We start from the raw sequence: 26,549 nt of genomic DNA, 5'->3' as shown, positions 1-26,549 counted from the left end.
CCAATTTTGACCATTTTCGGAGCCAAATGGAGAAATTTTATTTCACAATAAAACGTAGCTTCATCTCTTATCTTTGTAACCCAACTTGAATCAGCCCAAACAAAGATTTGAGCAGAGAGATATGACTAATTTTCTGAAGGTAGGTCATTCTGCCAAAAATCTGTGTTTCCCAAATTTTAGTTTAAGCAATACCTTGAAGTTGATTTCATCATTAACTTACTCATAGGACTCCATTAAAGTGATTCTGAACTAGGAAGCGGTAGATCAACATCATTGAAGCATTGATTTGAGGTCACCTATAGAAATCCTAGTCGGGTCACACAAAGTGAATTGATCATCAACCATTATACTTGATATTTTCCTTACATATAAAATTTGTTTTGAAATATTGTTTTAAATCTAGAATTTAGTTTTAGATTAAGATTTATCATGCCAAAAACATATTTCATTCATGCTTTTACTCAATTAAATTGTTCACACATGATTGCTTGCAAGGAATGGTGATTTTCTTATGATTTAATTCACATATGTGTGTGCAGAATTTTTAATAATGTCACGTTTATAGACTAATGAATCCAATGCTTATTTGTTGATAGTATGATGAAGGTCTATGAATGATTCTTCATGATTACAACCTAATACATGATGTTTTTGGATGATGCATAAAAAATCTGATTTTGTTTAGGGTTTACCTTTTAATTTTCATTGATGTTATTGTTGGATAAGTGATTACGAAGATTTTGCCCAATCTTTCCTATTATTGTTCTTCACTTTATGCATTGATATGTTGATGAAAGTTACTATTTTCAATCTTTATTTTTATTCTTTTCAATAGTATGTGTTAGGGTGGAATTAGGGAGTCATGACCCTAAGTTCCAAACTTAGATGTATAGCTTTAAATTATAAGCAAACCCTTGATTGTTATTTTATTGTTTACCATACCGACATTGGTAAATATGTTAGGGTAAGGATAAGTTGGCGAGTTTTTGAGCTACGGGCTTACCCTTATTGGAGCTATATGGACTACTAGAAAGAGGGAGATGATAAAAAACTCCCCAAGAGGGCATTGCTGGTAAAACCTTTGGGGGCTTTGACTCGGTCTGAGACAAGTTTGGTCACTAGTTTCTCCATTAGTTTCTTGATGTTGAGAGGGGACAGTGGTGTTGTAATTGATCATAGCTGGAGTTTATACGCCGCTATCATGAGGGCCTTGACAAGTGTATGATAAATAGTTCACACTAGTCCATTAGGGAGTGATGTGATGGTTATTTTACGTTCTTTCGATATATCTTTTGTTGATTGTTGTCATATATGTAGGCAAAACTACAGTCCAGGGATCAAACCATGGTTCCCTAGGGAAACCAATTAACTGAAAATTAGGGTTTTGCACACCTTGGGTTATCCCATGGTGTCTTATGGGTGTCCCATTTTAATTTTAGGGTTTCCCAGGGTTGCCCATGGGAACCCTGGTGCATCCCTGTCAGTGTTTCTCCTTCCCTCATGTGTCCCATGCAATTTTAGAACACATTAGGGACAGAGAAAAATACATCTCTAATCCATCACATGGTAAGAGGGATCCATCCATTACTTGAATGCGCAGCGAAAATAAATCGATTCGAGTTTCTTTCGCATCCCATAAATATTAAACAATTAAAACTGAAAGAATTAATCAAGAATTGCTAACCTAGTGAGCCTCAAGTGTTGTTCCTCCAATAAACAGTGGTTCTTCCTCTAAGAAGCACTCCAAGCAAACAGATTTGAACCTCCAATGGCGCTACCAAGGTTCTCCATGCCAATCCGAATATATCTCCAACTAGATCTGGGTTTCTAAAACCCTAGCTCTTAAAACTAGAGAGCACGAAGAAGAAATCACAAGAGAGAGAGAGAGGGAGAACCAAAACCGTGGGTGGGGGTGGCTATGAAATTCGTGGAAGCCTGTCTCCCTCCTGCGTTTTGGGTTCTATTTATAGATGGGTTTCCAAAACCCTGATGGGAAGAATCTCTGTGAGAGTCTGACACTCTCTCTCCTAGTTTGCTCTATCTGTTTATCTCTTGATTGTCTTTATCTGTTTATCTCATATTGGCTTTATCTGTTTATCTCAGAGTCCTTTGCTTGGTGAAGAAGCAGAATCTAATAGGGAAAGTATTAATTAATTACTTTATTTAATATCTATGGTAAATTACAATTAGCACATTATCCATTAATTAAATAAAGAACCAATTAAAATAACAAATTCCAAATAACTCCCTATATGATAATAATTTATCATATACAACCCCCCACTAATCAACACCATCATTATGGAATCTAGGGCATGTACACATGTACTGGCAAACCCCAATCCATAGTACATGTCTACATAAGAGTGTCTGTGCATTTGATCGGGTCCCACAAAACTCAACAAACACTTTGTTCAAAATAATCATAAATAATCTATCATTTTATGTAAAATAGATTTTTCCAAAACCATTTCCAAAACGGCACTGGATCCAGATTCCAATCCGACCATACATAGACAGTCTCAATCTTGGTGTTCCTCAATCGGACAGTGGTGACCATGTTGGATAACTCCTTTACTTACAAAGCGTTCACGCGTTCCCAGAACACCAGCTTTGACTCACTTGAGTCTCAGCCATTGATGAACCAAAGAATGCGATCGCACTTTGCAATGATAGGGTTCTCTCAGGCAAAGGGTGTTGGTGACACATGTCTATCCCTTCCTACATCTGGTAGTAATACATGAGGGAATCAACAAAGTAGATTCTTCGTCAATGCACACATCAAACATGTGAGCACTCGTATTCGTATCCTGACATCACATGTCTAGGCATACCCAATGCGACGACCATATGATAAGGGTGCCGAGCCTAAACCCTAGTCGTGACTACCATTTTAAGTAAAACTTACGGACACATAATGCTCAAAAAGTTTACAATCGCATGTGACAATATCAAACTAAATTGTATAAATGTTCAATACAAAGGTGAACCGGGTTGAACTGGACCGAACCGGGTTTGATGGACATACATTTGTCCAACAATATATACCTTTCATTACGATAGTGGTGATAAGTAAATATGGTTATGATCATTTTGTTTTGTTTTTTTTATTCTCGGATCTATATATACATATTACTGTATGTCTTTACATTTTGTATTACTTGTGCATGCTTTCACACCTGTATAATTATTGTGGATTTACTTGCTAAGCTTTTCCTAAAGCTTACCATCACCACTTTTCAGATGAACAACTTTATGAATGCGAACCTGGATGTGAGGATGTACTAGTGGAGGAGGTCCAAGGGGCCGAAGCGTTTGGATTAGAAGAGAACTACTATTAAAAACTTTACACATTCTTTAAATTTTAGAAAAATTCATAGTTTGTTTGAGTTTAATTTAATTTTGGAGATTGTAACCTTTATTTAAGAATTTTAAGGTTAATTTGGAAGTTGTAATAGCTTAGTTTGACTACCCTACTTTAGCTGAAGTCTTAACCTATACATTTTAGACTTATGTTTGTATTTTGGTTCTACTCCGGTTCATATCTCCTTGACATAAATGATCTTGTGGACCGTCAATGTCCCTAAACCGCTAGGATGATTTTGGAGGCGTTATAACTAGATACTCCCATCAATTGCTCAGCAGGGAAACTCTCATTTACTGGGGATTCATTAATCAAAGCATTGGGAAATCGAGAAAGGTGATCCGCCACAAAGTTTTTTGTCCCTTTCTTATCCCATATCTCTAGGTCAAACTCTTGGAGTAGTAAGACCCAACGAATGAGACGACCCTTAGCATCTTTCTTTGCTAAGAGATATTTGAGGGTAGCATGATTAGTGTAAACGATTGCACGTGATTCAATCAAGTAGGACCTAAACTTCTCCAAAATGAATACAACAGCTAAGAATTCCTTTTCAGTGGTAGTGTAATTGAGTTGTGCATCGTTTAGGGTCCTACTTCCATAATAAATGACATGGGGTAATTTGTTGATTCTTTGCCCTAAAACAGCGCCAATAGCAAAATTAGAAGCATCAGACATCAATTCAAAAGGTTCTGTCCAAACAGGGGCTTGAATGATGGGGGTAGTGGTCAACACTCTTTTTAGAAGCTCAAAACTCTCAAGGCATTCCTTGGAGAAGACAAAGGCTTGGTCCTTGGCCAACAGATTGGTTAGGAGACTAGCTACTGTGCTAAAGTCCTTGATAAATTGTCTATAAAAGCTAGCATGCCCCAAGAAAGATCTAACATCTTTTACAATTTTGGGGGGCGGTAGATTGACAATAAGGTCCACTTTGGATTTATCTACTTTGATCCCCTCTTTGGAAATCAAATTGCCTAGAACGATGCCTTCTTTTACCATGAAATGACACTTTTCCCAATTAAGAACTAGATTTTTCTCTTACACCTTTCTAAGACCAATCGGAGATGGTGGAGACACTTAGAATAGGTGGAACCATGAATGGAGAAATCATCCATAAAGATTTCAAGAAAGTTCTCCACCATATTTGAGAAAATACTCATCATACAACGTTGAAATGTGGCTGGAGCATTACACAACCCGAATGACATATGACGATATACAAAGGTACCAAAAGGGCATGTGAACGTCGTTTTCTCTTGATCCTCAGGGGAAATTGGGATCTGGTTGTATCCCGAATATCCATCTAGAAAACAATAATACTCATGACCAGCCAAATGTCCCAACATTTGATCAATAAAAGGCAAGGAAAAATGATCCTTCCAAGTGGCTGCATTTAGCTTACGATAGTCAATGCAAACGCGCCAATTGATTTAGATACGAGTTGGGAGTAATTCACTGTTGGCGGTTTGGACTACTATGATTCCATATTTTTTTGGCACAACTTGGATTGGGCTAACCCATTGGCTATCAGAAATGCGATAAATGATCCCGTTATCCAGCCATTTCAAAATCTCTTTCTGCATGGCTTCTTTCAATACAAGATTAGCTCTTCTTTGAGGGTCCTTAGAAGGCTTGGACCCCTCAACAAGGTTGATATGATGTTGCACAATAGAAGGGCTAATTCCTTTAATGTCAGCCATGGTCCATCCGCTTGCTTCTTTATTTTCTTTTAGCAAATTGATTAACTACGTTTCTAGACTTAGGGTTAACTCAGACGCAATAATAACAGGAAGAGTTTGATTCTCGCCTAAGAAAGCATACCTGAGGTGTGGTGATAGCGCCTTCAAGTCAAGCTTGGGTGGCTCCTCAATGGAAGGCTTGGGCAACGAGGTGGACAAGGGTCCAACTGGTTCCAAAGGAGTTTGTGAACTCCAGACCTCAGAGAAGATATCACAGTGTCGCTCAATTGCTCCATACATTCATTGAAATCTCAGTCAAAATCCATGTCAAAATTAGTCTCAATGCAATCAGGTATTTCATGAATCATGTGAACATCCTCATTCAAAGTTAGTTGCTTGCCCAATTTAAAAATATTAAAGTCAACAGATGTGTTACCAAAATAAAGTTTCATGTGACCCCTGCTACAATTAATCAAAGCATTACTGGTAGCAAGGAACGACCTTCCAAGGATGATTGGGATTTGGTCTCTAATGTTGGAGACAGGTTGGGTGTCCAAGACTATAAAATTCACAGGAAACAAAAATTCCCTGACCTTGATTAAAACATCATCAATCATTCCTTTGCGAATCTTGACTGACCTATCTGCCAATTGAAATGTCAGTGGTTGGTTTAAGGTCTCATAACCCTAATTGTTGGTACATAGAGTATGGCAAGAGATTGACACTGGCTCCAAGATCAAGAAGGGCATGGTCAATTTTAGTGTTACCAATGACACAAGAAATAGTAGGGCAGCTAGGATCCTTGCATTTAGCCACCATCTATTGGGAAAAGACAAAGCTAACATTGGTAGCCAAGAAAGCTTTCTTGGGCACATTTGTTTTCTGCTTTTGAGTGCATAAGTCTTTGAGGGCTTTAGCATAAGCGGGTACCTGAGTGATGACATCTAACAATGGAATATTAACTTGAACATGCTTGAAAACTTCTAAAACTTTATTCAAGGCAGCAATGTTCTTGTTATTCACAAGCCTGTTGGGAAAGGGGCCTTTAGGAACATAAAGTCTCTATGGTTGCTCATTAGGCTGCTCCTTACTCTCAACTTTAGGTTCATTAGACGAACCTGGAATGGGAGACTGATCACTCACTACAACAGGATGGCTAGTAGGGGATGTGGAATTTGATTTTTCTGGGCTATCCTGGAAATACTCACGTCCACTTCTCAATGCATAAATAGCATTGCATTGCTTAGAAGAATTTGATTTCTGTGGACTTTGATTGGTTGTAGAGTACTGAATTAAATTCCTTAGATACGGGTCAGGTTGACTTGGCATTTTCCCTTTTCCCCTCTCATGTAGAGTATTGGCAAGTTGGAAAATTTGTTTTTTCCAAGTTGTGCTGACTAGTTATAAAAGTACTCATAAGAAGCTCCATGTTCTTTTCCAAGGAACTAATCCTGGATGAGTCACCACCTTTCGTGAACCCAGGGGGTTGCTGATTTACAAATTGAGGTGGTGGGGAAGGTGGTCTAATGTTATTGGATGAGGGCAGAAACCTTTAGTTAGCCTTCTGGGGAGCAAACTGACCTTGACTTTGAGGCTGGAAATTAGATAGACCTACTCCTACTTGGTTATTGCCCTGGTTCCATGAGAAGTTGGGATGGCTCCTCCACCCAGGATTGTAAGTATTGCTATAGGGATTGTTTTGAAACATAGCATTAACGTTCTCATGACTACCATTCATACCAGAGCTGTGGGGGCATTCCGCCATCACATGGGTTGGAGATTGGCACCAGCTACACATAGGAACAATGGGGTTTACCTAGTTGACTTGGGAAGGTCCCTTAACAACTATGGCCTCTAGTCTCTTAATAAGACTATCCAACTGAGCCTCTTTGGCCACACCTCCCTCAGTAAAAAAACTCTTTCCTACCACTGTTCTCTCACTCTTCTGAGTTGATTCCCATTCACGAGTCTTTTTAGCTTCAGCTAGGTTGACCAAAGAGTCCCAAGCATCGTTTTCATTTGTGAATGATGTGAATCCCTGTGGTCACATGGATTCCAACATCTGCTTGGTATGGTAATCAATTCCCTCATAAATTATTTGGCAAAGATGTCACATATCAAGACCATGGTGAGGGCACTCTTGGAGCAAATCTTTGAATCTCTCCATGAGTTTGGAAAATGATTCATTTGGCTTTTGCCTAAATTGAAGAATGTCATTCTTGATTTTGTTCGTTTTATGCAAAGGAAAGTTTTTTTTTAGAAAGACAACAATAAATTGATCCCATGTAGTAATAGAATCTCTAGGCAAACTGTAAAGCCATTTCTTGGCTCCATCCTTAAGTGAAAAGTAATGAATCTCAACTTTACAGCATCATCTGTAAATTGTTGCATCTTAATGAGGACACAAACTTCCTCAAACTCCCTAAGGAAAAGATAGGCATCCTCAGAAGCCAACCCATAAAATGAGGCAGCATACTAATGAATTGGTATTTTAATTCATAATTATTTCCTTGGGCAGCGGGCAGATGAATACATGATGGTTGTGCCGTTTGAGCGGGATAGAAAAGGTTCCGGAGGGTTTTAGGTTGTTTCTCAACCATGATTGGTCTCTCTATTCTTTCTAAACGATGCTTAGAATTTCGGATCCAAACACTCATACAAAATAAAAACCAAACAAGCAAAATAGTAAAGCACAAACTTCCCTTTTTTTTTTCTTCTAATATAATGCAAAAGTACTCCGAATCGGTTAAAAACTGAATTAAGTCACCTCCCCAGCAACGGTGCCAAAAATTTGTTTGAGTTTAAAATAATACCGCAAGCGTACGAGAAAATCATAGTTACGGGTCGAACAAAGGGAGGTGATTAATCCCATTTCAACTTAGGCAGAGCACACCAATTAATGGTTGAGTGATCAAAACTAATTAAGAGAACTAATACTAATAAAAATAGAAAATTTAATTAAGCAAGTAAAATAAAATAGAAGAACTTAGCTGGTTAACGAAGTTGCCCAACTCCAATGAAGATGATTCCGTCACTTGAATCCCATCACTCGAATTCGCTGCATCCGATAACGAAGAACCAAATTACAAAAGTGGTAAATAAAAATGGGTTTTTTACAATTACCACCCCAAAATCTTTCATATTTACTATTACCCCCCCCCCCCCCCAAAAAAAAAAAAACTTTGAAACAATTGTTACCCTCCCTTGTTGCATACTAATAACTAACTGGCCCCCATCGTTACATACCCGTAACGGAGGGGGTTAGTCGTGAGTGTGTGCCGTTGTCACAACTTTTTTAAGACCAAAATGCCCTTTTGGGGTGGTAATTGTAAAAAAACTCCCAACCCATCACCGTCCCTTCCCCTCCTCCTCCTCCTCCTCCTCCTTCTTCTTCTCCTTCTTCTTCTTCCTGCTCAAAGGTCGCTCGCTCGCTCAGTCTCATAATCAATCAAAGGATACAAGGCTCGATTACTATCTAATTCTCCATCAAAGTTCCCAGAATTTCTTGTTTTATTGTTCAATTTTTTACGCCATGAAAGATGTCGAGTTTGTCTGATCATTCAGAAACTGGAAGCTTTTCCGGCTGGAAGATGTTGAGATTGTCGAAGAAACCCAACTTCTCACAGACTTGTAGTCTGCTGAGCCAGTATTTGAAAGAGAAAGGTAGTTTTGGAGATCTGATGAACATGGGAGTCACTTGCAATCCAAAGGCAAAGGTTTGTTAATCTAAAAGTTTTTTCCATCTACTTGATTTCGTTATTTCATGCTTTTCTATCTAAAGGGGACTTCTTTGAACTCGTCTGCTACAGAATCTGATTGGTGTGTTTTTTCTGTTGTGAATTCTCTCTGTTGACGTTCTTAGATCGTATTATGTCACTTGCCCTGAGTCGTAGTTCTCCGATCCTAGTAATGAATGGCTTCAATTCTCTTGATGGTATTCTGGGAAAGTACTATATGGGTTTCAGTTTTTGTTGCTTCCTTTTCGCGAGATTCGGACTGATCTCTAATCTCAAGAAATTTCTATTCCTTTTTGTCTTCAAACCTAGGCCTTTCCATCGAAGATCCCCAAATCTAACCCCTCTATTTCTGCAAATTTGCACAAATTCCTAATCCTTTCTTCTTCTTACCACAATACTTCAAAATTTTTTTTTTCTGATTCTCCAAATCTCTATTCAGATCATCATATTCTTGCTATTCTGCAATTGAGACTTGGAAGGCTTATTAAGTTTTATTTGAAGTAATTTCATGAATAAAGGAAGAAAAAGAATCTGATGCGTTCACCGGGCTTACTAGGAGTAATGGGGATACTTCTTCCTTGTCTCCAGTTCCTTATGCGTTCAATGGAGGTCATTGGGGGAGTTTCCCATAGATGACTTGGAGGTTCGTACGGTTAATGTGAGCAGGAAGAAGAAGAAGAAGAAGAAGAAGAAGAAGGAGGAGGAGAAGGGACGGTGATGGGGTGGGAGTTTTTTACAATTACCAACCCAAAAGGGCATTTTGGTCCTAAAAAATCCGTGACAACGGCACACTCTCATGACTAACCCCCTCCGTTACGGGTCTGTAACGGTGGAGCCAGTTAGTTATTAGTATGCAACAGGGGAGGGTAACAGTTGTTTCAAAGTTTGGGGGGGGGTAATAGTAAATATGAAAGTTTTTGGGGTGGTAATTGTAAAAAACCCAATAAAAATTACACATATGATCTTAGGGATGGGGAAATAAAAATTATCCTAACAATGATTCTAAAATTTAAAATTACATATGATAACCTAAATACATGAGATCTGGAAAAAAAAAAAAAAAAGTAAAAAGAAGGGGATGAGAAATCAGGTATAAGGAAGAGGACTGTTGTCAACTGAAAAGGGAAACTAAAATCTAGAAGGGAACTAAACGTAACTGGGAAATAAATTCCGCTACTGCTGTACTCAAAAGGAAGAAGAACACTGCCACTACTGTCTGTATAAAACAAAAAAATAAAACTAAAAGGGAAAAAAAAACGAAGGAATCCAAAAAAGGGCATGTTTGAGTGAGGTCAAGATGGGAATTATATATGGGGAGAGAGAGAGCTCGTAAAAGGGAGATGGGAAGGAGATAGGAGAGATGAGAGAATTTGAGAGAATTGGGAGAGAGAAGAGATAGAACCCGAGAGGGTTTAGGAGAGAGAGATTGGAGTGAAAAGAGATTTTTTTTTTTTTTTATATTTTTTCATCCTAAATTCTAACTTCACTAAGAATCGTTTTTGGGCAATATCTTTCTATCCTAAACCTGAATAGACCCAGCCCGAGAATTAAAGTTGCACCATTTTAAACTCCTGATGACATGAACCCAATATCCGATATCTTCAGAAAGATTCTCGATTCGTTAAAATTACCAATATGCCCCCATGCTTGATATTTCTCTCTTCTTCTCTAAACTCGAATCGACTCGTAATCAAGTGACTTCCGACGCTACGCATTGGAAACCTAACCCGGCTGAATTCTTCAACCTTGAAACTTGGCGTTTGGCAGTCCAATTAGACATGTATTCTCCACTTTGACCAAAAATGTCCCTAAACTTGAAAAATGACAGAAAATACCCGAGTAGCACTGTTCTTGGAATAAAATGACAGTAAATAATGCATTAAAATGAGGTATAAAATATGCCTAACAAAGATACTCATCCATATTGATTATTCCCTTCCTTTCTCATTGTAAAGTACTTTCAAGAACTCCGGAAGACCTTTTGCCTTTTCGCTAGGTGTAGTAGAGCTAGTGCCGGACAATGAAAGAGATTTCTATTAGGATTTTTTATGGGTTTAATTAATTATGTCATACCTATTGGTGTGGGTCCATAGGCATAAACCCTGTTTGTGAATAGTTTTTAAGCATATTGGGGGTATACTAATCTTTTCCATTATGGGGGTGAATTGGATTAGGGTTTGTATTTATTATAAATACATGGTTAGGGTCCATGCAACCTCTTACTCTCATTCTATATTCTTCTCACAAAAAAGAGAGGCAAAGTGGGAGAAGGCTGTGGAAGATCCAAACTGAGGGAGGCTCTCTTAAAAGGAGATTGCTACCATCAAACAGGAAGATTATTATTCGAGGGTGATCAAAATTGAAGCTTTCCTTATTATTGTTCTTCCCCAACATACATGGGTGCAAGGTACAGTTTATTTTTCCCATTTTCTTTTCAATCGTGTTCTAGTTCACTGTATGAAGATGGGTTTGGGTTTTACAAAACCCAAATATTTTTCTAACAATTGGTATCAGAGTCATCCATATAGACCTAGAATTGATTGCTTGTATGAATGAGCACTTGAATCGAATTTTTAACGGCGAAGAATGAATTTTCATTGATTTTTCCGGTAAACCCATTCTTCTTTTTCTCTCTGTCGGAATTTTTCATCAGCAAAAGTTTAAAATTTTTATGCAAGATTGTAGCCCTCGGAAAGACAATCAAAACGGTGGGTGGATCGCCACCACCAACGGTTGGACGCATCGGCCAAAAGGGTGAGTGAAATCTACTCGCCGAGAAGGTTTAAAAAAAAGGATTTGACATCATCATGACGTCATGATGACGTTGGAGGCTGAGACTTGCGGGCCACGTTTGACCCGGTCAAAGAGACCTGACCCGATCAAAACAACCCAGGTCAAATTTCCCTAACCCGGTCAAGGGTGATCCGACCCGATTAACTGACCTGAGATCCGAAAAAGACGACCCTTTTTTTCGTGCCCTATTGACCCGAAAAGGGTGAACCAGACCCGGTCCGATTGGATCGGACCAAATCGATTTGTTCAATGGTTCGTTTCGGTTTGACTCTAATTAAACTGGTTTGTTTAATGTTTTATAATTAAAAACTTCCATAGGCCCATACAGATTTGTTTGGATGAATTTTGAGGTGTGATTTTTTTTGGGTTATCCGTTTTTTCGGGCTCTTCGTTTTGATATGTAATTTGGCATACCTTAGATAATCAGAGACCAAGGTTTTGGCATTTTTTGTATTTTTCTACAACCTTGAATGCATGATTAGGTCAATTATTATTTGGTAATGAGCATGGAATTGTATAAAGGCATTATATGACACATGATGATCTATTAAGTGTATTATTTTACTATAATCCCACTAGTATTAGCTGCAAATAGGGGTGTCAATGGGTCGGGTTGGGCCGGGCTTGCCCTAAACCCGAACCCAACCCTAGGGGCCTTAACTTAAACCCAAGCCCAACCGAACCCTGGCAGGGCCTAAGAAACCCTCAACCCAGTCCGACCCTGCTAGGGTTTTCCCTATCCCGACCTGGCCCTGATTGACCCTGATTGAGTCGGGCAGGGTCGGGTTGGCCCTGATTGACCCTGTCTTGACCCTGACCCTGATTGTTCGCAATATAACAATTAGAGGAAGAAGAATTACTTTCACTTGATCAGAAAGAATGTATAGAAGTGAATTCCTAGATACTTCTGACACAATCAACACAATGGAAACTTATTCATCAATAATAAGAAGAATTGAAATTAATTTACAACTTCTGAGAATCTCAGATAAGTCTCAGTGCCATGCACTGCGTCTCTTATATATCACAGCCAATCTAAGCATGCTTCAAAGAATAAAAAAATAAGTTTTAGGGTTTTTTACAATTACCACCCCAAAAACTTTGATATCTATTATTATCCCCCTAAAAACTTTCAAACAACTACTACCCTCCCCTGTTGCATACTAATAACTAACTGGCCCCCACCGTTACATTCCCGTAACGGAGAGGGTTAGTCATGAGAGTGCCGTTGTCACGGATTTTCTAGGACCAAAATGCCCTTTTGGGGTGGTAATTGTAAAATACCCCCACCCCATCACCAGCCCTTCTCCTCCTCCTTCTCCTTCTTCTTCTCCTTCTTCTTCTTCCATGGCGTCGGTTGCAGAGAAGACGGTGTAGACTAGGACGAAGGTACCAACGATCTCAGCACCAAGACCATCACCCTTTGCGTAGCCATGGCTGACTTCGTTGGCTCCACCACCCAACATCTGGTATTGAGTCTTTTGGAAGCCTTTCACAACACCGGTACCACAGATGGCTCCAAGGCATTGCATCACCATGTAGAACAGTGCCCTGGTCAAAGATAGCTTCCTTGCCAAGAATAAACCGAAGGTCACAGCTAGGTTGATGTGTCCTCCTTCACCCACAACATCCATCAAACTCTAATATTTCAGGAACAAATCAAGAACTAAACAAACCCTAAAAGAAATTGTATAAATCAAGAACAAAACAAACCCATAAAAGAAATCAACCGAAACTGGGAAATTAAAGGAGAGGAGATAATGAATGAAATTTTTAATGAGTTGTTTATGGTGCCGGATTGGTAACATTGCAATGGTTGTGTAACCTCTTCCTCTATCTCATTTCTTCTTCATTTCTGGTTTCTCCCCTGTTTCTGGTGGTAAGAGCAGGTCCTGTTTTCGGCCTTCATTATCTCTTCTCTCCTTTATTTTCTCCGTGTTGTTAGGGTTGAAAGAGCCCTTTGAAACAGTAAACCCCCCATCCATTTGGCTTTCCTATTCTGAGTAAACCCAGAAATCAGATCTGGTCTGAAACCCTTCCACCTGGAATTACTTACCGAGTTTGGGTTGTCTTCCATTCTCTCCGATTGGGCTGTTGAAGATTAGCATTCAGAAGGAGTCATCATCACCAACATCTCCTTCAGTTTCTGGTCCATCGAAGCCTTCCTGAGAGAGCTTTCCCACCATCACTCTTCTTTCCCTTTCCACTATTGTGTTTCCAAAGGTAGGAGACGACCTCTCCAAACTGCCTCTTCCACGATTATTTTGTGCTTCCATACGTACTAAGGATTGACAGTTGAAGGAGCAGAGAAGAAGAAGAAGCATAGAAGAAGTTATTTGCACAGATGGTAGCTGTCGGAGCAAGAGGTGTTCGCCGGAGAAGGAAGTCATCACGGAGCAAGGAGGTGTTCGCTGGAGAAGGAAGCCGACGATGTTCTAGTGAAGAGGAAGTGAAGAGGAAGGGTTTGGATGAAGGGCATTTTGGTCCGATATATTTCGTGACAACAGTGAAGTATCACTACTAACCCCCTCCGTTACGGGTCTGTAACGGTGGGGGTCACTTTGTCGTTACTATGCAATAGGGGAGGGTAACAGTTGTTTGAAAGTTTTTGGGGGGATAATAGTATAAATGAAAGATTTGGGGGTGGTAATTGTAAAAATCCCTAAGTTTTAACTATTCTGAGAAAACTGAATTATTTCAAAAGAAAGTAATTCGACAAACAGATTTAGTGAAGAAATTAACACCAATTCTAACGAAGATATATGTTTCAAATACTCAGATCGTTAGATTTTCTATCAAAATGAGAGAAGGCAGAAGCGAGAATTACAAATATGAAGAGTTATAAAAAGAGATTATCAGACCTGGTACTTGCGAAATCATAGAGCTTTTCAATGTTGGAGAAGATCATCAAACCAACTTCGGCATCGCAAAGGATCGCTAACTCCTTAGCCTTCTTTAGTAATCCATTCCTTCGCTTTGAGAAAGTCACTTGCTGCTTGTCGAATTGTTGATCCTTCAGATCACGATCTTTCCTCTCCCCATCCCTACCACTTTAGATAGTTAAGGTTTCACTCTCTTTTTCTCTCTAAATTTGCGGTAGGAAGGAAGGAGATTTCCAGCTTTAAGATCTGATTAGAAGACATTGCCAAAAGAAAAAACGAATCAGAGAACAGTGGAGGAACATATGACCTAGTGAAGATGGAAAAAAATGAGAGATTCGAACAGAAAAAGTGAAGTTTTTGTGGGAATCCCAAGGATTTGACAATCAATCGCTCCAACTACCGTGAAGGAAACCAAGGGAAGGAGGAAGGCACTCAAGGTAGCGAGCGGCACCCTTAGAACGAAAGAGATTAGGATGAAAATTGAAAAGATGAAAACTGAAAACAGATAACCTTAGGGTTTTTTTTGTCTTATGGCAATACTTGCCGTATGTGCCAGGGCTTTTTTTTTTTCTTTTACGTTTTATTTTTTTTGGGAAAAATTACATGATTAGCTACTTTTGGGTTTTCATTTACAAAACTGTCCACCCTATGTTTGAGTTAACAAAAATAGACAAAAACAAATTAAAGTTTACAAAACTGGACAAATAGTGTCTCTCCTTCCCACACTTACTTTTTTTGACATTTTTACCCTTGTCATTGCCTTCTCGCCCAGGCATCCTCCGTTCCCTGCAACCCTACCCTTGTCCTAACCACCACCATTCTCTGCCACCCTAAGTAACAGAGGAAAAAAAAAAGAGATTTTTCAGAGGGGAACTGCTGAGGAAAGAAGGAGAGTCACTGTTTTGTCTAGTTTTGTGAAACTAAACTTGTTTTTTGTCTATTTTTGTTAACTCAAACATAGGGTGGATAGTTTTGTAAATGAAAACCCAAAAGTAGCTAATCATGTAATTTTTCCTTTTTTTTTTTTTTTTTCCATTTAGGCACTTAGGCTATATATTTATATAATATATACAATATTATACACTTATAATTAATACGGGGTCGGGTCGGGCCGGGCCAGGCTAAGCCTGGGGTCTAAACCCGAACCTGACCCGACCCTACCAGGGTCAGACTATACCTAAACCCAATCCTGCCCTTAGGGCTGAAAAATCAGGGTTGGGTTCGGCTGGGTTCAGGCCGGGTTCGGGCCAGCCGGGCTTTATTGACAGCCCTAGCTGCAAAGTAGGATTACATGATATTATGATGGAGTTAGCATTACAACAAAAAAGGGTTTTAGCGATAAAAATTTTCCGTCTGAAATACTAAAATACTGTCGCTAAATATTATTAGGGACAGAAACAATTTTGTCACAATATCTCTAGTACAACCATCGCATAATTTTAGTGACGTAAACACCTTCCGATATAACTGGGACCAATAATGACGGTTTTTATGACAGGTTTTTTCCCTCGCAAACAACAAATATGGAGACGGAAATTTTGTCATAAATATAACGGTGTCAGTGAGCACATAACTATGGTTTAATTTCCGTTGCTATAGAACATGTATTATTTGAAATGGATATTATCCGTTGTAATATAGTTGAATATGTCGTTATTAGCGACTAAAAATTTCAGTCAGAAATAGTCTTCCCATGTAGCGTCAGATAAAAACTGTTCCTAATAAAGAATTTTTGGGACACTCTTTCTTTGTCTCAAAGAAAGCATTATGTTTTTATTCTATAGGGACGGAATATGTCCATCGCAAAAAATGTATATCATGAAACAAATTAACGATTACTATGATTTTTGGGATAGTTGTTTCCGTCACAAATAAAAGTATTATGTATAGGGACGATATATTTCCATCGTGAAAAGGTATTAATTTTCTAAAAAATAAATATTTTCCCTATTGTTGCATATTGTTACAATGTTTGCAATTTAATTAGTATCCAACTAGACATTTAATAGTACATCATCAAAAGTTATTAACGTTAGATAATTCTATACAAATTTATGATTTACATCACAAAAATAAAATAAAAGACAGTATTTTTGTTCTCAATATCTTCATTAATCATTCAACAACAACCCATGCCCTCATCATTCAACAGCTAGTAACGTGTAGCAACTTCAGCCTGTTAAAATTAAATACCATAAACACTAGTATAATATATTGAATGATCGGAACCTAGTTAATGCTATCTAATTGAAAACATTATAAACTTACTAAAGATAAAATCACAACATTTCAATCAATGTGATAACAAGAATATGTATGTCATGAAGTGAAGCCTACACTACAAGAAATTAGTTGAAATCGAATATTAATTCCAATGAAAGTCCTCCAATTAATGCAAGGCTTTCAAATACAATGCTTGTAGGTCAAACTACGGTCCAGGGATCAAACCATGGTTCCCTAACGAAACCAATTAACTAAAAATTAGGGTTTTGCACACCCTAGGTTATCCCATGGTGTCCCATGGGTGCCACATTTTAATTTTAGGGTTTCCCATGGTCACCCATGGGAACCCTGGTGCATCCCTATCAGTGTTTCTCCTTCCCTCATGTGTCCCATGTAATTTTAGAACACATTAGGGACAGAAAAAAATGCATCTCTAGTCATCACATGGCAAGAGGGATCCATCCCATACTCGAATGCGCAGCGAAAATAAATCGATTCGAGTTTCTTTCGCATCCCATAAATATTAAATAATTAAAACTAAAGGAATTAATCAAGAACTGCTAACCTGGTGAGCCTCAAGTGTTGCTCCTCCAATAGACAGTGGTTCTTCCTCCAAGAAGCACTCCAAGCAAACAGATCTGAACCTCCTATGGCGCTACCAAGGTTCTCTAAACCAATCCGAATATATCTCCAACCAGATTTGGGTTTCTAAAACCCTAGCTCTCAAAACTAGAGAGCAAGAAGAAATCACAAGAAAAAGGGAGGGAGAGCCAAAACCGTGGGAGGGGGTGGCTGTGAAATTCATGGAATGTAATCCTGTCTCCCTCCTGCATTTTGGGTTCTATTATAGATGGGTTTCCAAAATCCAGATGGGAAGAATCTCTGTCAGAGTCTGACACTCTCTCTCCTGATTTGCTCTATCTGTTTATCTCCTGATTGGCTTTATCTATTTATCTCAGATTGGTTTTATCTGTTTATCTCAGATTGGATTTATCTGTTTATCTTAGAGTTCTTTGCTTGGTGAAGAAACAGAATCTAATAGGGAAAGTATTAATTAATTACTTTATTTAATATCTATGGATAATTACAATCAGCATCATATCCATTATTTAAATAAAGAACCAATTAAAATAATAAATTCCAAATAACTCCCTGTATGATAATAATTTATCATAAACAACCCCCCACTAATCAACACCATCATTATGGAATCTAGGGCATGTACACATGTGCTGCCAAACCCCAATCCATAGTACATGTCCATATATGAGTGTCTGTGCATTTGATCGGATCCCGTAAAACTCGACAAAACACTTTGTTCAAAATAATCATAAATAATCTATCATTTTATGTAAAATAGATTTTTGCAAAACCATTTTCAAAATGGCACTGGATCCAGATTCTGACCTGACCATGCATAAATAGTCTCAATCTTGGTGTTCCCCAATCGGGCAGTGGTGATCATGTTGGATAACTCCTTCACTCACAAAGTGTTCATGCATTCCCAGAACACCGGCTTTGACTCGCTTGAGTCTCAGTCATTGATGAACCAAAGAATGCGGTCACACTTTGCAGCGGCAGGGTTCCCTTAAGCATAGGGTGTCGGTGACACATGTTTATCCCTTCCTACATCTAGCAGCAATACATGAGGTAATCGACAAAGTAGATTCTTTGCCAATGCACACATCAAACATGTGAGCACTTGCATTCGTACCCTGACATCACATGTCTAGGCATACCCAATGCGACGACCATATGATAAGCGTGCCCAGCCCAAACCCTAATCATGACTACCATTTTAAGTAAAACTTACGGACACATAATGCTCAAAAAGTTTATATCGCATGTGACAATATTAAACTAAAATGTATAAAAGTTCAATACAAAGGTGAACCGGGTTGAACCGGACCAAACCGGGTTTGATGGACACACACTTGTCCAACAATCTCCCACTTGTACATCAAAGCCAATTTCTCATACATTTTAAACCCACGCCCTCCATGTGTTTCTCAAACACTCTTAGAGACAAACCCTTTGTCATGGCATCAGACACATTTTCAGTTGGGTCCACTTTGGAGATACTCACGTCGCCCTGCTGGATAATCTCTCTGATGAGGTGATACTTCCGCTATACGTGCTTGTTCCTCTTATGAACCCTAGGCGCCTTAGCTTATGCAATGACCCCTCTGTTGTCACATAACAGGGGAATGGGGCCCTTGATAAGGTCAGGGACTACCTCCAAATCTGTTAGGAATTTCCTTAGCCAAACACCTTCCTTTGCTGCATCACAAGCTGCAAGGTATTCTGCTTCGGTAGTGGAATCGGCCGTAGACTTCTGTTTCACACTCCCCCACACAATGGCACCTCCACCCATTAGATATACCATCCCGGACATGGATTTTCTGTCATCCTTGTCAGTTTGAAAATCCAAATCTGTGTATCCCAATACTGACAACTGATCAGATCCAAAAACCAAGAAATATTCCTTAGTCCTTCTTAGGTATTTAAGGATATTCTTGACAGCACTCCAATGCTTGCGTCCAGGGTTAGATTGGTAACGATTCATCATACCTACTGCATAGCAAATGTCCGGCCTCTTACACAACATAGCATAGATAAGACTCCCTACTGCTGAGGCATAGGGAATCCTCTTCATCTCTTCAATGTCCGTCTAAGACTGAGGACATTGACATCTGGAAAGACTGACTCCATGTCGGAAGGGAACACTTCCCCTCTTGGAGTTCTCCATGCTAAATTTGGCCAGGACTTTGTCTATATAGGTAGCCTGTGACAAGCCTAGCATCCTTCTCTGGCGATCTCTCACGAGTTTGATCCCAAGGATATAACTAGCTTCACCAAGATCTTTTATCAAAAACGTTATGGATAACCACTATTTTACTGATGAAAGAAAAACAACATCGTTACCAATTAGCAATATGTCATCTACGTATAAAACAAGAAAACATATTGCACTCCCACTGATCTTCTTGTAAACACATGGTTCATCCATGTCTTGATCAAAATCAAACGATTTGATTGATTGATCAAACCTGATGTTCCAGCTCCTAGAAGCCTGCTTCAGTCCATAGATGGACCTCTACAACTTGCACACCTTTCTTTCTTCCTCCAAGGAAGAGAACCCCTCTAGCTGTTCCATGTAGATTTCCTCTTGCAGGAATCCATTTGGAAATGCAGTCTGCACATCCATCTGCCAAATCTCATAATCAAAGTGTGTAGCGATAGCCAATAAAATCCTGATGGATTTCATCATCGCCACTAGTGAAAAAGTTTCCTCATAGTCTATACCCTCTTTCTGGGTATAGCCCTTTGCCACCAGTCTCACTTTGAATCTTTTAACCTTTCCATCTGCACCCTTCTTCCTCTTGAAGATCCATTTGCATCCAAACGACTTGACGCCAAGTGGTGGATCGACTAGAGTCCAGACCTTATTGGAATGCATCGAATCTATTTCAGAACGCATTGCCTCCAGCCACTTAGTGGCATCAACATCCTTTAGAGCCTCAGAGTATGTCATCAGATCATCATCCGATTCAACTGACCATGTGGAACTCTTCCATTGTTTCCTCTTCGGTTAGAAGAGTGAGCCTGGTGGGTGGTCTAATAGTCCTCCCATTGCATCGAGGTTCTTCAGGTGTTGGTATTTCAACGGGTATGTCAATTGGTCTCACTTCTGGGAGTGACGTTTTTGAGCTATCTAATAGCTCCTTAATGACTACTGGTTCGGACCTCTGGGTCATCATTTCTTTCTCCAGAAATGTGACGTGTTTACTTACAATGACCTTTTGGTCAATCGGGTCATAGAAATAATAGCCTATCGCGTCTTTGGGGTAGCCTAAGAAATAGCATCTTGAAGTCCTAGATTCCAACTTGTCTGTCTGTTGCTTTCGCATATGTGCTATGCAACCCCATACCCTAAGGTGTTGAATACTGGGCTTGCGCCCTTTTCACAACTCAAAGGGTGTCTTGGCTATAGACTTGGATGGAACCCTATTCAAGATATATATCGTTGTTTCTAAAGCGTACCCCCAGAAAGAGAGAGGCTGCTCACTATAAGTGAGAATTGTCCGGACCATATTCAATAGGGTCCGATTGCGTCGTTTGGATACACCATTTTGTTGTGGTGTGCCTGGATTATTTAGTTGACTAACTATCCCTTGTGATATGAGATATTCTTTAAATTCATCTGATAGGTACTCCCCTCCACGATCTAATCATAAGGACTTGATGCATTTATCGAGCTGTCTTTCGACTTCGACTTGGAATTCTTTGAATTTATCAAAGGCTTCCGATTTCCTACACATCAAGTATATGTAACCATATCTAGAGTAATCATCGGTGAATGTGATAAAGTACTCATACCCATACCTCGCTTGTATGTTTATGGGTCCACACACGTTAGTGTGTATCAACTCTAACAGATCTGTGGCGCTAGTTCCTTTATTGCTAAAGGGTTTCTTGGTCATTTTGCCCTGAAGGCATGACTCATAGGTGGGGAATGGTTCCACCCTCAGACTCTCTAAGGGTCCATCCTTCACCAATCTACTGATTCGGTCCAAATTAATGTGACCAAATCTTAGATGCCACAGGTATGTTGAGTTCACTGGAGCTGCTTTTCGTTTTAAATCAATATTTGTTCTAATAGGGCAATCTAGAAAATACAAACCACTTTGCATATATCCGGATGCCACAAAGAAATCATTAAAATGAATAATCAATTTAGTATTAAAGGAAAAACTATACCCGTCCAAAACAAGTTTTGAAACTGAAATAATCTTCCTCTTAAAAGAGGGTACATAGTAGCAATCCTTTAAAACTAAACAAGCATAACTAAAATTCAAAATAAAAGTTCCTACAACCATTGCCATGGTCTCAGCTCCAGTGCCCATCCGAAGACGCACCTCATTTCTTTCCAAGCTCCTTATCTCCTTAAACCCCTGCAAATCATTGCAAATGTGAACAGTGGAACCACTATCCACCAACCAAAAATTGGTCGGTTCAAAAGATAAATTAGACTCATAAAGAACTTGAACATCACATGTACCTTCTTTAGTAGCCTTTGTTTCATCTGGCTTCTTGTCTTTCAAAGTCGCCAGGTAAGCACGACAGTTTCTTTTTCAGTGACCCTCCTTCTTGCAATAGAAACACTTGCCTTTGCCTTTATTGCCAGACTTCCCACCCTTGGTTTTATGGTTCTTACCCTTACTTTCCTTTTTCTTCTTTTCCCCACTTGAAGAAGGCTTTGCCTCAGTTGCATTGACCTCAGCCTTGTCCTTTTTCAAGGACTCTTCAGCCTCTACCAGTGCGTTAGCAAGTTCGGTGAGCTCCATCTCCTTGTCATACATCTTATAGGGCATCTTAAAGGTTGCATAGGCAGGGGTGAGTGACGCTAAGATCACATCGTTCTTATATCGTAGGCTGAAATTAGTCCCCATGGATTCTAGTTTTTCAAATAGATTGATCATTTTCATTACATGATCCATCACTGGAGTCCCCTGGGACATCTTGGTGTTGTGGATTTGACTCACCACATCAGAATGGGCGTGTGTCAACTGTCTGTTGAATAATTCAGCAAGCTTATCCATCTTACCCAGAGCAGTGCGTATATCCATGACCGAGTCTAGAACTGACTTTTCCAATGATCCTAGGATATAAAGTGATGCCTTGAAATCCCTCATGAGGAAATCCTACATCTCTATATTTGCCTCAAAATCAATTGGGTCGGGTTGAGGAGGAACTTGTTCATCTAGAACTGTGTGCAATCCTTCAACAGTCAAAAGCAACTTAATGCTCTGGTACCAATCGACATAGTTTGTACCATTAAGTTTGTATTCACTAATGAGTGTCGAAAGGTTGGAATTAACAGCAGCTATCGTATATTAATCTACACATGCACAAGTAAAAATCATATGCTAATTAACAACCATTGAAAAGGAATTGAGCACACACATCAATGGTCTTTCATAATTTGGGTTTCCCTCATAACCCAAAAAATGAATTGGATACCTACAACCCTTGCATGCATAACTTACCCTGTTGGGAGTCATTATACACACCGTGGTAATGTGGACTAAGCTGTCCACCTCATGGGCTTCCAATATTTTTGGCCACCTGGGTGTCATGTCCAGATCCTGTCGGCTGACATACACCTAAGTCATGTACTTACCTATTGCATTTGTTAGAACTATGGAATCATGAAAGATGGCTCACTATCGTAGTGCCCTCTCACTATCCATACCCTAACGTATCTAGATAGAGGTAAATATAGATAAATGTGTGATAGAGGTCCTGGCAATGTCCTGTCGGCTTATGTGGGGTCATGTCACACACTTTCTACATTTATCTTCAATAGGAGGCCATGGACTTGTCTACCGATTAAGACTAGTCCACATCATACATGTATTATGATCAAAGAGGGATTAATCAACTCTCACATATAATGGATAGATTTAAACAACATAATTAATCAATATTAATTAAAAGTGATTATGGGATGGCGGCATTTTTATCAGAAGCAATTAAAGAACCCTCCCAATAAAAATAAAACTAATAACTTGGGTACATGAATCATGCCATGGATACCACACTTTGATCATCTCCTCCACCCGATCACGTATTTAAAGTAGGTGATTTGCATCTCTATAAGCTTTGAGCGCCACATGTGGATCACCATCAACATGCTCAGGGAGTCCTAACTCCTCTAAAATTACAATGAAAACCTACGAAAAATTCTATACATTTTCTTTTCCATGATAATAAAGAAATCCCGTATGGAGAAACCAATCCACCATTTGGGTTGCCCATGGGGTGGAGTACATTTGTTTATAAAAAAGATAGAGGGAGAGAGAGAAAGAGAGAGAAGCATCACATCCGCCCATAACTCCATGTATCACATACATAAACAATCCATCCATTTTATTAGAATGTCATTCCCATAATCACATCATAATATAATTTCATGCATGGAAATTAAAACAAGTAAACCAAGAACAACATGGATTTCTTCAATCATTGAACCACCACAGCACATGTGATAACATGTATCCAAGCCCATAAAATTAAAATCAGAATTTTAATTACAAGTGGGTGGAGGGAAGGATCCCTTCATCCATCTTCTTCCTCCAAAAACAAAACAAAATAAAAAATTCTGTTTTGAAAAAATTACCTTTTTTTTTCATTAAAAACTGGAGGGGAATCAAGGGGGGTGCATGCAGCCCACATGCACAGGCTGTAGGCACTCCCTTCACAGCCCGCAAGCCCATGGCCCACGGGAAGTAGCCCATGGCTGCAGGCCGCAGGCTAAAGCCCACGGACAGCAGCCTGCAGGCCCACAGCTCGCAAGCCTGCTGTCCGCAGGCAGCAGCCCATTAGAGCATGCGTACAAGGGCAAGATAAGGGGGGAGGACGTGCGCAGAGGCTTGGCAGCCTGCGCTTCCCCCCCCCCCACACACACATAAAAACATGATTAAAAATTTTAAATTAAAAAATTAGTAATCACAGGCTAATTAGATACATGCTTCAATAATTGGAATAAATAAATCAATAATCAAATCCATCATCACATGGGTAGGTTGTTACACTAACAACCTTGTAACTACCCATGTGCACATGGGAAGGTTATTACAATAACTATATTTTAACCACCCATGTGCCAACTTGCATCCCACTCATCATAATCATATTAACCATTAATTATTCAATATTCATGGGGTGAGAAAGGTGGCTCTGATACCACACTGTAGGTCAAACTACGGTCCAGGGATCAAACCATGGTTCCCTAGGAAAACAAATTAACTGAAAAATAGGGTTTTGCACACCCTGGGTTATCCCATAGTGTCCCATGGGTGCCCCATTTTAATTTTAGGGTTTCCCATGGTCTCCCATGGGAACCCTGGTGCATCCCTGTCAGTGTTTCTCCTTCCCTCATATGTCCCATGTAATTTTAGAACACATTAGGGACAGAGAAAAATATATCTCTACATGGCAAGAGGGATCCATCCCATACTCGAATCCGTAACTAAAATAAATCGATTCAAGTTTCTTTTGCATCTCATAAATATTAAATAATTAAAACTGAAGGAATTAATCAAGAACTACTAACCTGGTGAGCCTCAAGTGTTGCTCTTCCAATAGACAGTGGTTCTTCCTCCAAGAAACACTCCAAGCAAATAGATCTAAACCTCCAATGGTGCTACCAAGGTTCTCCAAGTCAATCCAAATATATCTCCAACCAGATCTGGGTTTCTAAAACTCTAGCTCTCAAAACTAGAGAGCAAGAAGAAATCACAAGAGAGAGAGAGAGAGAGAGGGAGAACCAAAACTGTGGGAGGGGGTGGCTGTGAAATTCGTGGAAGCCTGTCTCCCTCTTGCGTTTTGGGTTCTATTTATAGATGGGTTTCCAAAACCCAGATGGGAAGAATCCCTGTGAGAGTCTGACACTTTCTCTCCTGATTTGCTCTATCTATTTATCTCCTGATTGGCTTTATCTGTTTATCTCAGATTGGCTTTATCTGTTTATCTTAGAGTCCTTTGCTTGGTGAAGAAGCAGAATCTAATAGGGAAAGTATTAATTAATTACTTCATATAATATCTATGGATAATTACAATTAGCACCATATCCATTAATTAAATAAAGAACCAATTAAAATAGTAAATTCCAAATAACTCCTGATATGATAACAATTTATCATATATAATCCCCCCACTAATCAACACCATCATTATGGAATCTAGGGCATGTACACATGTACTGCCAAACCCCAATCCATAGTACATATCCATATACGAGTGCCTGTGCATTTGATCGGATCCCGCAAAACTCGACAAAACACTTTGTTCAAAATAATCATAAATAATCTATCATTTTATGTAAAATAGTTTTTTGCAAAACCATTTTCAAAACGGCATTGGATCCAGATTCTGACCCGACCATACACAGATAGTCTCAATCTTGGTGTTCCCCAATCGGACAGTGGTGACCATGTTGGATAACTCCTTCACTCACAAAGTATTCACGCATTCCCAAAACACCGGCTTTGACTTGCTTGAGTCTCAGTCATTGATGAACCAAAGAATGCGGTCACACTTTACAGCGACAGGGTTCCCTCAGGCATAAGGTGTCAGTGATACATGTCTATCCCTTCCTACATCTAGGAATCGATAAAGTAGATTCTTCGTCAATGCACACATCAAACATGTGAGCACTCGCATTCGTACCTTGACATCACATGTCTAGGCATACCCAATGCGATGACCATATGATAAGGGTGCCCAGCCCAAACCCTAGTCATGACTACCATGTTAAGTAAAACTTACAAACACATAATGCTCAAAAAGTTTATATCGCATGTGACAATATTAAACTAAAATGTATAAAAGTTCAATACAAAGGTGAACCGGGTTGAACCAGACCGAACCGGGTTTGATGGATACACACTTGTCCAACAATGCTTTCAAATGCAACCATGGCTTCACAGTGGTCATGGGCTGAAAGGCTAAAAATCAAATGAAAGCCCACCAACTGAAGCCATAGCTGCAATATTACCCAAAGAAAAAAAAAATTAGATAAGACCAAACAAGTGCAACCATGACAGTAGCATAGCCATGAGCAATCAAGTAAAAGGTCTTTTTAAAAAAATCAGATGAGATCAATCAAGCACAACCATAACAACATAGCCATGAGCATTCAAGTAATAAGGTCTTGAAAATTCAAATAAGATCAATCAAGCAAAGCCATGAGCATTCAAGTAAAAAGGCCTTGACAATACAAGTAAGATCAATCAAGCACAGCCATAACAGTATAGCCATGAGTATTCAAGTAAAAAGGTCTTGAAAAATCAAATAAGATCAATCAGCA

General features: G+C 39.3%; 1 non-coding gene across 1 annotated transcript; it reads left to right on the top strand.

Moving 5' to 3' along the window:
- Positions 1–7,160: 7,160 nt before the first annotated feature.
- On the top strand, positions 7,161–7,267 carry LOC122644391. The gene has a single exon (XR_006330323.1). It is a non-coding gene; the product is annotated as a small nucleolar RNA R71 (small nucleolar RNA).
- Positions 7,268–26,549: the final 19,282 nt, after the last annotated feature.

Source organism: Telopea speciosissima, chromosome 10 (assembly GCF_018873765.1).
Source record: "Telopea speciosissima isolate NSW1024214 ecotype Mountain lineage chromosome 10, Tspe_v1, whole genome shotgun sequence".
NCBI lineage: Eukaryota > Viridiplantae > Streptophyta > Magnoliopsida > Proteales > Proteaceae > Telopea > Telopea speciosissima.
This window is presented reverse-complemented; position numbering and strand designations above follow the sequence as displayed.